The sequence below is a fragment of the Bufo gargarizans genome, chromosome 5 (genome assembly GCF_014858855.1).
Source record: "Bufo gargarizans isolate SCDJY-AF-19 chromosome 5, ASM1485885v1, whole genome shotgun sequence".
Classification (NCBI taxonomy): Eukaryota; Metazoa; Chordata; class Amphibia; order Anura; family Bufonidae; genus Bufo; species Bufo gargarizans.
Window position 1 is genome coordinate 184,347,343 of NC_058084.1, and position 14,165 is coordinate 184,361,507.

General features: G+C 41.1%; 1 protein-coding gene across 1 annotated transcript in view; it reads left to right on the forward strand.

Moving 5' to 3' along the window:
* The window catches only part of CNTNAP2 (contactin associated protein 2), a 2,163,381-nt gene that overhangs the window by 902,118 nt on the left and 1,247,098 nt on the right, over positions 1 to 14,165 (forward strand). The window lies entirely within an intron of this gene.

The following is a 14,165-nucleotide window of genomic DNA, read 5'->3' on the forward strand; positions in this document are numbered from 1 at the left end:
GTTAGCAGAGTCTCTCTGGGCCAGCGTGCAGTGATGAGGACAGCACCAGTTCCTTCGGGGCACACTCTGTTGTCCAGGGACTCCCAGCCATATGGAATTTGAGGTGCCCTTGATGGTGTAGATGCTTTGGGTGCCTTGGTGGCAGGGTCCCTGGTGTTTGTTTTGCCAGCACCGTAAGGTGCTTTGAGAGATGGTGTGGAATAAGGCAGTAGTTTAACCAAACCAGAACTTTACTTGAAAGATTTATTTTGACACAGATGGTATCCAGGCAGGAAATGCCTTATTACAGAAAAGGTATGCAAGCTGCGACTTCATACAACATGCAAGGTGTGACAGTGGTACATAGCAGGTTCCAGCTCAAAGCACAAGAGGATGAGACTTTCCTTCAATTTATGTAATCTTACTCTAATCTTGAACTTAGCACTTGGCAACCAACAGGGTGGTCTCCCTAGCGGCAGGCATCTGTCTTCTGCTCCATTATTTGTTCAGGTCTCTTCCATATGCTTAATCAACTTAGTCTCTGACTCCAGTACGGTGGCACTACACAAAGGTGATCCAGTAATCCTTAAGATTAGTTCCCTTTTCTTCCTTTACCCTTCTGGGGAGTACCCAGGGGCACACAGCTTAAGTCACATACTCTCCTCCGTGCTCCCAACTAACTCTCAACTCACTTCCCATCACTGAGCTGCCCTAATGATGGGACAGCATCACCTAGTGGCGAATGTTTGTAAATGCAGACATCAGCCTGTTGTAGGGAATCAGCAGCTTAAAACATACAGATGTAGCAGGGTTAGCACTCAAGCTCTTAACTCAAATTTCTTAAGTCATCTTGAAACAAAAGCCATTGAAAAGCAATTGAATGTGTTTGCTTAGTTTAGATAACACATCTCAGAAATCTCAGAAAGCATGAGTGTTAACTCTACTACATCGGTAGCAATAGAAGATGGACATTTATGACATAAACACAAGTTTGAAGTGTCCGCTTTTCACACGTAGTGGGACACTGCAGAGACAGCATTAGAGGATTGAGACGACGGGTAAATGTATAAGTAGCAGAATTAAGGACTAATTGGATACACCTGCATGGTAGACCAGATGTTATATTAGTATAGCCAGGACACAGTGAGTGCCTGTATTATTTTAGTAGTCTCCTATGTGAGGAAGTGATAAACATGGAGAATGTTTTTAAGCATCAGGTGGCGGAAAAGGATGAGTATGAAGTTTATATATGTGAGATGAGTTACACACACACTCATACAAACAGATACCATTATTAGTTCAATCTGATCTTACTGGCCAGCCAAGGCCAAAGGTTTTTGATGTATACTCCCATTAAAGATTCTGGCTTGGGGGCAATTGGGTCTCACTAATATTAGGGCATGTGCCATTGTTATTGTAGGTCTGTGAATTGTACCTGGATCCATGGTCAGGCCTGTTATTGGGCATACTGAGACTGATCTTAGCAATTCTATGGTTGTCATTGTTTTGTTATGGTGGTCCTATGATTGTCACTGTTATAGGCAAGGCTTGGCAACCAAAACAATTTTACAAAAAGGTGGTTATGAATTTATGGGCACTCTGTAAAGAAGGTTTGCACAGCTTTATGTATACTGTCAGCTGCCTCTCTGTCTAGTTTTAGAACCTAACCAGAACAGATATGATTATGAATGGACATGTGTTTAGATCATGGATACATGTGATGTAATGATAGAGAACTATTTCTGAAACAGGGTCAGGTAGGCGATAGAAAACTTAAATTTGGAACAGATTTTTCAATGAATGAAAAAAAAATAATAGAATTATAAAGTGTGAGCAAGAGATGCATGGACAGTTGGTTCACAAGGACGTGCAAGCACAACACCATCTCCTCTCTTACCGTTCTTTTCTATGTATAATCAGCGATATTCCTTTGCTTTATCAGAATAACTTGAGATTGCCATGTTTCCATATAACATGATAGAAGAAAATAAAATAAAAATGAGGGTATTTTCTTTTCAAAGATGTTCTAATTTAAAAAGTTAGATGATTTTAAAAGCTAAACTAACCACATCATAGTATTGTCTTGTATGAAAAATAAATTAGGCATTCACTTACAGGCTACTTAAAGGCTGAATAAATGCTATAATTATCTGTAGTAAGTATCTCTTCAAATACAATAGCATAAGCTTTCTCTTGTTGTACTGTCCTCAGAAGAGAGGGGGTTAGAAGGAGAAGAGTAGACAATCTAGGTGTGTTTGATTTATTTCCATTTATTCTGTTGAGCATAAGGATCATTATATGTATGCTCAGGTGGATTTGTGCCAAGCGTATAAAATGAATATCCCAAGGCTTGTCAAGGTTGGTCATTAGTGTACATTAATCTTATTAAACCCTACTGTGATCAAAAGAATGACATTGCCCAACAAATATTAGTTTCAATTTGCAAAGTAATTTTCTTCACTTGTATGAAGGCTGCACCTAACCCTAATAGCAAGTGTGAGCAATCTATTAATGTCAGCCTCTGATAGAACGTGACAAAGTTAAATTCAAGAAAATCTTCACCAGCTGGGAGGAGGTACACTGCAAATAAATGAGCTGCAACTTGGTGCCATGTTGTGGATTGCCCTTAATTATAATTACTAATTACTTTATTTGATGTAATTTTGTTTGGTGATAATACTTGCTGCAAACAGGTCATTCGGTTTACTTCACATAAATAGAATGAACATGGTTTTCTACTGCACAAATGACAAAAAAGATAGAAAACTACACATATACACTGCTCACAAAAAGTTATGGATATTTGGCTTCCGGGTGAAATTTATGGAAAACATAAAAAGTTGACGCTACAATGATATTATATCAGGAAAGTAGGGCATTTAAGTAGAAGCATGGAATAGTGATTTCCTCATCTCAAGCAATTTATTGAAACAAAAACCGTGAACCAAAAAAATGCCAATGTCTCAGACACTTGTCTTGTAGCCTTAAGAATCAATTACAGCTTGATAATGATGTTGCATGTAGTGTTGATCGAGCACCATAGTGCTCGGGTGCTTGGGTGCTCTGGCCGAACACATCGGGATGCTCAGGTGCTCTACCGAGCATGCGAGTATAATGGAAGTCAAAGGGAGAACCCGAGCATTAAACCAGGCACCCCCTGCTGTGAAGAGGGGAGGGTGCCTGGTTCATAGTAAAAGGTCAGGAATTGATGGAAACACCACCAAAATGGTTCATGAACAGCATGGGGAGGATGTATGGAAACATTTTTTCCTGTAAATTTACTAGCAAATAAAGTGAAAGTGCTGCCAAAAATTACAAGGAAGAGGCACTCCAATATAACCTGTATATCACATAAAGGAGGGCCTCATTCACATTGTGGTACAATTGTTCATGTAGGGGGACCTCCTACACTCATAAAGTCTATCTCACTAAGTGAAAGGGCTGGCAAAAATTACAAGGAACAGGCATACCAATACACCCTTTGTTACACATAAAGGAGGGCATCATATACAGCCTTGAAAAATTATGATTGATGGCCTGCCGGTGACCCTCAAAAACATTTTGAGCAAGGGACTGCTGATCTGACCATCTGAAATATAATGGGTAACCTAGGGCCCATCGCACGTCCCCATGACAGCGACGATCCATTCGGATGTCTGGCCTATCAACTTTCAATGTTATTGTCAGCGCCAACCATGGTGACTATGGGTAACGGGGAATCAGAGCTGGCAATTTTAAGCGCTGCTGCAGTGTTGACAGACCGGCTGAAGCTGTCGATGACTTGCGGAAATGTACACACACGCGGCGCACCTTCACCAGTAGCTTAGGCAAATTGGGGTAGGTTTTGAGAAACAGCTGAACCACAAGGTTGAACACGTGGGCTAGGCATGGGATGTGTGTGAGCTTGCCGAGCTCCAAAGCCGCCACCAAGTTACGGCCATTATCAGACACAACCATGCCTGTTTCTAGGTTGAGTGGCGAGAGCCACAGCTCAGTCTGGTCTCTGCTCAGTCTGGTCTCTGCTCAGTCTGGTCTCTTATACCCTGCCACAGCTCTGTGTGCTGTTTGTCCCCTAAGCATATCAGCTTCATCACGGCCTGTTGCCGCTTCCCCACTGCAGTGCTACACTGCTACCAGCTACCGACTGATGACTGACTGGTGCTGCACGCGGATAAATCGGAGGTGGAAGTGGAGGAGGAGGCGGAGGAGGAGAAGTGAGGTTTGGAGCCACCAAATATGTTTGTAGCGTAACCTGCGCTAAATTGCTCAGGGCTATGGAGAGCTGTTCATAGGAAGGGACAGACAGTGTAGAGAGTGTAATAGGAAGTTTTTTATACAAAAAAACTTTTCAAAGACCCAAAGGTCCTTTTAAGGACTATAGTGTGTGACAGAAGCAAAATATATTTTTAACACATCCTGCGCTAAATACCGTGTAATAGGCTGCTGCGGACAGTTAAATTATTGGTACCACATCTCCTGTTTAAAGTGTGCGCATCCCTAAAATATCAGTGACATCCAAAGTATTTTTTCCATAGACGTCCACTTCTGACAGTGACCTTACCAGAGCCACATCTGCAGTGTAACGTGTGCGCTTCCCAAAAATTTCTGTGACATACATTGGACTTTTTCCGTAGACGGTGTCCGCTTCTGACAGTGACCTTACCAGGGCAACATATGCAGTGTAATGTGTGTGCTTCCAAAAAAATTCTGTGACATACATTGTACTTTTTCCGTAGACAGTGTCCGCTTCTGACAGTGACCTTACCAGGGCCAGATCTGCAGTGTAACGTGTGTGCTTCAAAAATGTATCTGTGACATACAGTGTACTTTGTCAGCTTTGAAACCATATTCCCCCAGGAACCCAAAGACTTTTGTTTCCCGGAAGCAGCTCGGCGGGTCATGGGAATAGCGCCGCCAGATCAGCAGTCGTCATTGTTTATGGTCGGAACTACGACAGTATATGATCATCTTCGAACCTCTGACTTTTGTTTCTAATTAATGAAAACATTATTGGCAAATGCTTTTGCTTTGGTTCGTCTTGCGCCGGTCCAAGAATTTCACCTCTAGTGGTGCAATATGGATGCCCCCGGCCATCCCTCTTAATCATGGCCCCAGTTTCGAAAACCAGCAAAATAGAACCGGAGTCCTATTCCATTATTCCTAGCTGAAGTATTCAGGTGATCCGGCATGATTTGAAAACGGCAGTTAGGAGCGGCTGGCTGGGCGCATTTTGTGATGAAACGCCACCCCTTGGGCAGATTGGTGACCGGACAAGCAGGTTATATAACTTTATATTTTGGTACTTATAAGGTGGACAGGGGGATACTTAGATCATTTTAATAGACTTTATAAGACCTGTACTCACGTATATATACCTAAATATGCTAATTGGGGCTGTCAGTGTCCCTTTAAAGGTGGAAAAAGATCTGCAATGATTTATCTTTATTTCATTTTTTGACATCACAGAAACCTGACATTTTAACAGGGGTGTGTAGAGTCTTTATATCCACTGTAGAATATACATCACACCAGTATGGCTTAATAAATGTGGTTTGAGAAACACTTCTAATTGTCTACGGTGTGATTCACCTGTCGCTGATTACGCATGTTCTGGTCCTGTAGAGAATTAATAGAATATTTGAGGGCAATTAATAACTGTATCAACCAAAAACTGAAAGTAGTGATTCAGTTTACACAACATTGCTGCATATCTTTCCCAGGTTAATTGTTATAAGTATAAAAAGATCTTGTTAATTAAAATAATGTCTTGATTACAAGGGTCTGGTTTTCACGAAATATACCTAGTGTATAGATGGCCTTGCGGTTCGTCCGGCGGTCGTTTAGTTGCAAACTTTGCTTCTTCGCGGTTCGACGAACAGGCAAACATATGACACATCCATCAGGTGGTACAGGACAGCCAATTGAGACATTTAAGCACATGGACATACCTCCTACCTTATAAATAAACCTGATTTGGCTGCCATTTTACATTCAGTTTTTTGCCAGTCTAGGGAGAGTTTGCTGTGTGGAGCAGAGACAGACTGTTAGGGAAACCAAACACTAGATAATAGGGCCACAAAAGTCCTTTAAAGGACTGGTATAGGTGTGCTATCAATAGGTGTGACTTACTGAGGGGTGTGATATACTTACTAACGTGGAAAATATATAATAGGGCATTTGTATTGTGCAGCAGATGTGTGTGGTTTTGCTGCTCTACTGCAGCTACACAGAGTGCCAAATACTATTGGAACAAATAATTTCTACTGGTGTGATTTACCAGTTGCCCCCCCCCCCCCAAAAAAAAAACTGCTTGAAGCAGGGGTGTTATATACAAATAATATATTTTCTATATAGTGAATTTGGGTAGTGCAGCATTTGTTTGCGGTTTTGCTGCGTTACCTCAGCTACACAGAGTGATAAATGCTATTGGAACAAATAATTTCAAATGGTGTGATTTACCAGTTGCCCCCCCAAAAAACTGATTGAAGCAGGGGTGTTATATACCAATAATATACTTTCTATATAGCGAATTTGGGTAGTTCAGCCTTTGTTTGCGCTTTTGCTGCGTTACCTCAGCTACACAGAGTGACAAACGCTTTTGGAACAAATAATTGAGGCCAAAAACTGATTGAGGCAGGGGTGTGATATACCTTTTTCCACAAATACTGCTCTTCTATAGGGACTTTTGTCACAGGGTCATTTTGAAAATGACAGGCAGAGGAAAACGCATGCAATTCCGCAGGGAAGGTAGGGGTCGGGCAGGTGCACCAGGCCATAGCCTAAGTGGGAAGTTGCAGAAGGTGCATGCGATTACGTCAAAGGATGCACCAGACTTGATTGAGTGGCTCACTCAATTCTTAATTAGACCCCCGGTAGAAAAACAAAATGGCCGACATGTTACCAGCATCACAGAGGGATGTCAGAATGCATCACTTCCAGGCCTTGTTTCGATAAATGCTGCATTCTGCCTTTCCGGGCGCTGGCAGAGGAATTTCTGCTCACAGATAAACAGTTGCAGGTATCAATCCAACAGTGTATGCAAGAAGAGGACGGTTTGAAGATGTGTTGGTCACTTCGGATATGAGATCATTCTTGCAGCCAACCCATCGACAGCGACCCTCTGGATCCAGCCTCAGGGAAGACTTAGACTGACAGGTGTCTGAATACATCGGGTTATCGGCCGATGTGGACGCTCTAAGATGCGATGAACCCCTGGACTACTGAGTGTGCAGGCTTGACCTGTGGCCAGAGCTGGCACAATTTGAGATGTAACAATTGGCTTGCCCCTCGTCGAGTGTCCTGTCTGAAAGGTCGTTTAGAGCAGCAGGGGGATCGTGACCGATAAGCACACTCAACTAGCTCACAACAGTGTGGACTACCTCACATTTCTAAAAATGAATGAGGCATGGATCTCGGAGGAATTCAACACATGTGACGAGTCAACCACGTTTAATTGAATTTCCTCATGACAGTTCACAAATTCCCACCACCACCCAGAACAAATAATGGCCCCTGTTTTAGGTAGAGCTGTCCCGAACTATTCGCCGGCGAATAGCTCCTGGCGAACATAGCTTGTTCGCGTTTGCCGCTGCGGGCGAACATATGCGATGTTCGGTCCGCCTCCTATACGTCATCATTGAGCAAACTTTGACCCTGTACCTCACAGTCAGCAGACACATTCCAGCCAATCAGCATACCCTCCCTGCCAGACCCTCCCACCGCCTATCAAAAAGCAAGGACAGCATCCATCTTAGATTAATTCTGAAGCTGCAGTGTCACAAAGTTGTAATCGCAATGCGATTAATACAGGTTATATTAATCGCATTGCGATTACAACTTAGAGCTGGGTACCTAATGGTTATATTGATAGACTATAACAAAGATTGAGAATATAGTGCTATATTCGTTGTCAATTCTAGCAATACAACCATTAGGAACTCGGATCTAAGTTGTAATCGCAATGCGAATAATGCAGGCTATATTAATCGCATCGCGAATTCAAGCTAGCGAATGCAAGCTAAGTTCCTAATGGTTGTATTGCTAGAATTGACGAATATAACGAATATAGCACTATATTCTCAATCTTCATTATATTCTAGCAATACAACCATTAGGAACCCAGCAGCTCTAAGTTGAATTCGCAATGTGATTAATGTAACCTGCATTAATCGCATTGCGATTACAACTTTCTCAAATCCGACAGTACATTCTAGCATGGAGCCGTTCTTATGGTGATGGGGACGCTCCATGAGCACGGAAGTCGTCAGAAGCTCTAAGTTGAAATCAAAATGCGATTAATTCAAGTTCTATAAATCGCATTGTGATTTCAACAGAACTTCTGCTGACTTCCGTGCTCATGGAGCGTCCCTATCACCATGGGAACGACTCCATGCTAGAATGTACTGTCGGATTTGAGAAAGTTGAAATCGCAATGTGATTAATTCAAGTTCTATAAATTGCATTGCGATTTCAACTTACCACACTCTGCGTCAACTACGTAATTTTCCATGGGTGTTTTGCCATGGATCCCCCTTCGGCATGCCACAGTCCAGGTGTTTGTCCCCTTGAAACAACTTTTCCATCACTATTGTGGCCACAAAGAGTACCTGTGGATTTTCAAATTCGCCTTCCTATTGATGTCTATTGCGATTCGCCCCGGTTCACACGTTCGCGAACATTTGCGGAAATTCACGTTCGCCGTTCGCGAACGGAAAATTTTATGTTTGCAACATCACTAGTCTTAGGTAAGTACAGCAACGGTATCAGGATACAATCAAGGCGCAAAAGACACCGGCCAGGACACTTGTATGAAGAAAAGGAATCTTCTTTATTAAGTTTTTTCTTTTTATCTTAAATAAAGCAAACAACGTATTTCGGGGGTACTCAAGCCCCCTTCATCAGGTTCAAAAATGGCATTGAGTCTTTTTTGAACCTGATGAAGGGGGCTTGAATACCCCGAAACACGTTGTTTGTTTTATTTGATATAAAAAGAAAAAACTCAATAAAGAAGAAGATTCCTTTTCTTCATATGAGTGTCCTGGCCGGTGTCTTTTGCGCCTTGATTGTATCCTGATACCGTTACTACTTTGCCTTTTGGAGAAAATTGGGCATTCTCTCCGGAACCTTGGGATACTACGGCAGCATAAAACCGACAAGTGGATGCATGAATTTGTACGAAAAGTGCTAAACCTACAGTAGAGTTGTGCCTATTGAAAGCACAACTCTTTAAGGTGAGCTTTCCATTTTTTAGTTCTATCAACTTGCCATAATCAATTGGAACATACTACCCTTTGGTGCACTTTCTTTATTCTTTCCTAGCTACTGTATGCCTATACATATAAATTTAGGTAAATACAGCAGCATAAAAGGCATTTTCCATCCGTTGAATGCCTAATGTTTTGGGCCTCGGAGGAATTCAGCAACTGTGAAGACCATGTGTTTCAACTATTATCATTAGGTTTTTTTTAAGAGGGGGGATTTTGTTAGCCATGCTTTTAATCCAATTTAATATTTTTAGTTCTTTTTAACATATGTATTGACCTGTATTTGTACTGGCCTTCAGTAAAATTGATATCCATTAACCGTCTAATAGACCTCCAGCCACATACTTACTTGTTGTTTAGGTTTGCTGAATGCATAATTTTGGGGGCCTGTAGTACACTGGCCTGCTGGAAAATTGATATCCAATGACCATGTAATGTACCCCCAGCCACATACTTACTTGTTCTTTTCTGTCTGCTGAATGCATAACTTTGGGGGCCTGTAGTCCACTGTTCCTGCTGTAAAATCGATATCCAATGACCATGTAATCTTCCTCCAGCTACATACTTACTTGTTCTTTTCTGTACGGTGAATAAATAATTGTTGGGGCCTCAGAGTAATTCAACACCAGTGACGACCATGTGTTATCGAATTTCAACTATTATTATTAGGGTTTTTTTTCAAGAGGGAGGATCTAGTTATGCATATTTTTAATCTAATTTTATATTTTTAGTTGTTTTAAACATAAGTATTTGACCTATAGTTGTACTGGCTTGCAGTAAAATTGATATTCATTGACCGTGTAATATACCTCCGGACACATAATCACTCGATCTTTTCTGTCCGGTAAATGCCTAATGTTTAGGGCCTGTAGTCCAATGTTATCCATTGACCGCCTAATGTACCTCGAGCCACATAATCAGAATTTCTTTTATGTCAGATGAATGCCTAATTTTTAAGGCCCGTACTCCCGTGGCATAAAAAAAAATTCTAGGCTCCAAAAGGGCACATTTCAAAAAATTTCCCTTTAAGATGCATAAAAATGTCCCCTGATTAAGATACATATTTTTTGTTGGAATTTTTGTCATTGATCCCCCTCTAGTATGTCACTGTCCATGTTGTGGGACTATTTGTACACTTTTACTAAGTATTTGGTGGCTGCAAATATGAGCTGAAGGTTTTTCAGGTTTGCCTGCCATTAAAGTGAATGGGGCCCGCCGCAAACATGCAGTTCGCAAACATTTGAACGCGTTCTCACGATCGTGTTAACGAACCGTCCCAGCCGATGTTCGGCCATCACTACTAGTGTATTTATATGGTTAAATTTGGTTAATAAGATCAAGAGATATCAAAATATTCTATATAAGCAAATTGAGGAGAAATGGAACAGGATATGGGGGAATTGGAAGTCTTAGGTCTCCCTGCCACCACCCCATCAGTATCCCATCTTCGTCTTTTTGATGGAGGGAATAGGAGACGCATTACAATTGGGAGGAAGGGTAGGGGTAAGAGAGGGGGGGTAAGGTTTAAATGTGGGGAAAAGAAGAAAAATAATAATCTAAAAGATTATTTCTTGTACGGTAATTACTGTTTGTTTTTTCTTATTGTTTTCTTTAATGACATTTTTTGTTCAGAAAAAAAAGAACAGATATCCAATCGAGAATGTATGTTGATTAGAGAACAAATTGATAGTAATACATTGTATGCTATTGCTAATAATTCAGTTTGAAATTAATGGGGTTGTGAGATAGGTGTGGGTCCCACCTCTGTGATTATACCTGTCTCCAGAACAGGCTCTCCAAAGTAAAGAAGGATGCACCATTCACTACCTATGGTTTATTTCAGGGTAAGCCAGGGATGAAGCATGTGATCGGCATACGGGTTAGCAGCCCCTCTAAGGACATCAGGGCAGCCAGGTGCCAGTGCCAGGTGAGCTAGTGGAAGGGTACTCCTCTTCCCTACCCTCTGCACTTGTACCTGGCATATCAGACGTGATACCTCTCTAACTTTTATAGCATATCCTCGCAATATGCCATCAAAGTCTGAGATATATCAACCCATTTAAGGTTCTCAATCACATTTAAATTTCATATACCGTAGATGTCAAAAGACGTACTTTCTTTTCATTTTAATTGGTTGAAATATTTAGTATGAAAAAATGTAAATCTGCATTTTTCTTCAAATCATCTCAAAATATGTCTCACTGTGTGGATTTTTTTATTTTTATTTCATATAGTGTGCAGGAAGTTTTAGGGCTATATATATAAAAGCCTTTGGTCTTAAAAGAAAACCATTTTTGATGGCAAAAGGCAAATTAATACAGCCTTGTAGTCACAAGTACATTTGGAAGTATAAGCCTCTCTAAAGCTAGCTATGCAAAAATGCAATTAAGTGCATTTGTTTGTTCTAGGCTGCGGCAAATTCTTTGCTAGTAATAACTAGGTCCTGAATAGTCACATATATTAAAGATTGATACAGAAATAAGAATGCAAGAAATGAGTCAATGCAAACAAAGGTTTACAAAGGTCAGAGTTATTATGAAAAGGAAATGAGATATATTGTACAAGAATCATTGAGCAGTAACAAATGTATACATGGGCTTTAGGGAGACAATGTATGCAACATAGAGCACGGGCATGAAAATTGAATAACCAAAGTGGAATGTAAACTCAACATGTAATTTTCATTCTACAGATAAGGAGGTGATAAAGGCTGATGCAAATCCAGTTATGTGAACTTTGCTTGTAGCTTTTAGAAATTAGATTTTCCTTTAAATTAGCATTTGCTGGTAAAGTTCCAACATGTTGTATTTGAGGGATTAATCATCTTTCCAAATGTCTCAGTACAAAGTCTTAGATTCAGCATGTATTGATTTTGTGGTTTCTTTGATGTGTCCCTTCTGTTTGAAGAACAATTTTTGAACATGGAGTATCACAGAACACTGGAGCCAGCTCGACAAAATTCATGTAACGAAAATCAATTGCACTATAGTCTTTAAATGTGTTATTAATAATGCTTAGTGCTAAATTCATAGAATACACAATAAGTGGGGGTGTTTTTACATGGGTAATATAGGTGCCTCTTAAGGAAAAGTATTAGCAATATAATTCAACCATGGAAACTCTTCAGAAGATTTTTTTTTCTCTAAAGCGGTTGTTCAAAATTAAGAAAAAGTGGGGCAGGGTCTGGTTTTAAATAACAAAATAAATAGTACTAACCTTTTGAACTGCCTGACGTTTTAGTCCTCCATGGAGTGTTTACAGGGCTGCAGTGCAGACTGATGTCACGTAAACATAAACATGATGTCTTCAGCCAATCACTGGCTTTCACAGTGTGCCCTTGTGACCAATGATTGACTTTTGTGGTCACGTATTTTCAGCATAATGTCAGCACTTCAACCATGTAAACAAACCTGCTTGTAGATTAGAAATGGCAGCGCTAGAGTGGTGACTGATTTAACAGGCAAGTAACTGCTTATTTTGATATTTGTGCCTCTGTTTAACTACAGTACATATTTCATGTCAAACTAGTTCATGTACATATATAGAGTAATACAGGTCAGTAGTGATGGACAAACATCGGCTGGGATGGTTCGTTAACGTGCGTTCGCAATCAAATGTTGGCGAACCGCGCTATTGCGGTGGGCCCCATTGACTGTAATGGCAGGCGAACCTGAAAAACCTTCAGGTGATATTTGCAGGCCCCAAATACTTACTAGAAGTGCACAAATAGCCCCATAACATTGACAGTGACATACCAGAGGGGAATCATTGGCAAAAATTCCCACAAAAAAAATATGTATTTTAATCAGGAGCGATTTTTATGCGTCTTAAAGTGAAACTCTCAAAAATGTGCCCTGCTGGGACCTAGAATTTTTTTTATTTTAGGCCAAGGGAATACAGGACCCAAAAAATAGGCATTCACCTGACAGAAAAGAACTTGTGATTATGTGGCTGGAGGTACATTAGGCGGTCACTGGATGCTAATTTTACTCTAGGACACTGGAGTACAGGCCCCAAAAATGAGGCATTCACCTGACGGAAAAGAACTTGTGATTATGTGGCTGGAGGTACATTAGACAGTGTGGGGTTTCGCTCTGGTAGACAGGATTTGTGGACGCAGTGTAGAGGTAACAACAAGTTGTTTCAATCAAACAGTTCAGTGTTTTATTCACACTTTAGGCAAGTGACAAAGCAAGCATTGATAATCAAACAAAAAATCACCTTTTTATTAATTCACACCAGGCGGCAATTCTGCCGCAAAGACTCCTTGACCATAACAGCACCAACCTGTTTTCACGCCAAACAGGTAGCAATCCTTCATCCAGACACAAGGCTCCCAGATCCCAACACAGAGACCTTGCTTCTGAGCCTAGCTACCTATTTAAGGACAGCCAGGTGCTGCCAAAATCCGGACCGGCGCTTAAAATCCGGTCCTTAATTTGACCTCACCTGGCTGTAAATCAGCCCAGCAGCACATGCTGGGAGGAAAATACCTGTTTTCCCAGACAAAACCTCTCATTGTGTCACAGTGGTCACTGGATACAAAATTTACTGTAGGCCAGTACAGGCCCCAAAAATTATGCATTCACCTGACAGAAAATAACTTGTGATTATGTGGCTGGAGGTATAGCAGGCGGTCACTGGATAAAAATTTGACTGTAGGCCACTACAGGCCCCAAAAATTAGGCATTAACCTGACAGAAAAGAACTTGTGATTATGTGGCTGGAGGTACATTAGGCGGTCACTGCCTATGTCCACAAATTTTCTAAAGGCCTCCGAGTCCACCAGTTTATATGGCAATAGTTAGTGGGCTGGCGGTTCTGACAAGCCAGTGGTCAGCTGTTGGGCAAAAGGGTTATCCGGCGTCATCTAATTTTTACGTTCGAACATTTGGGCCACGGAAGCCTGCCTTCTGCCAGATA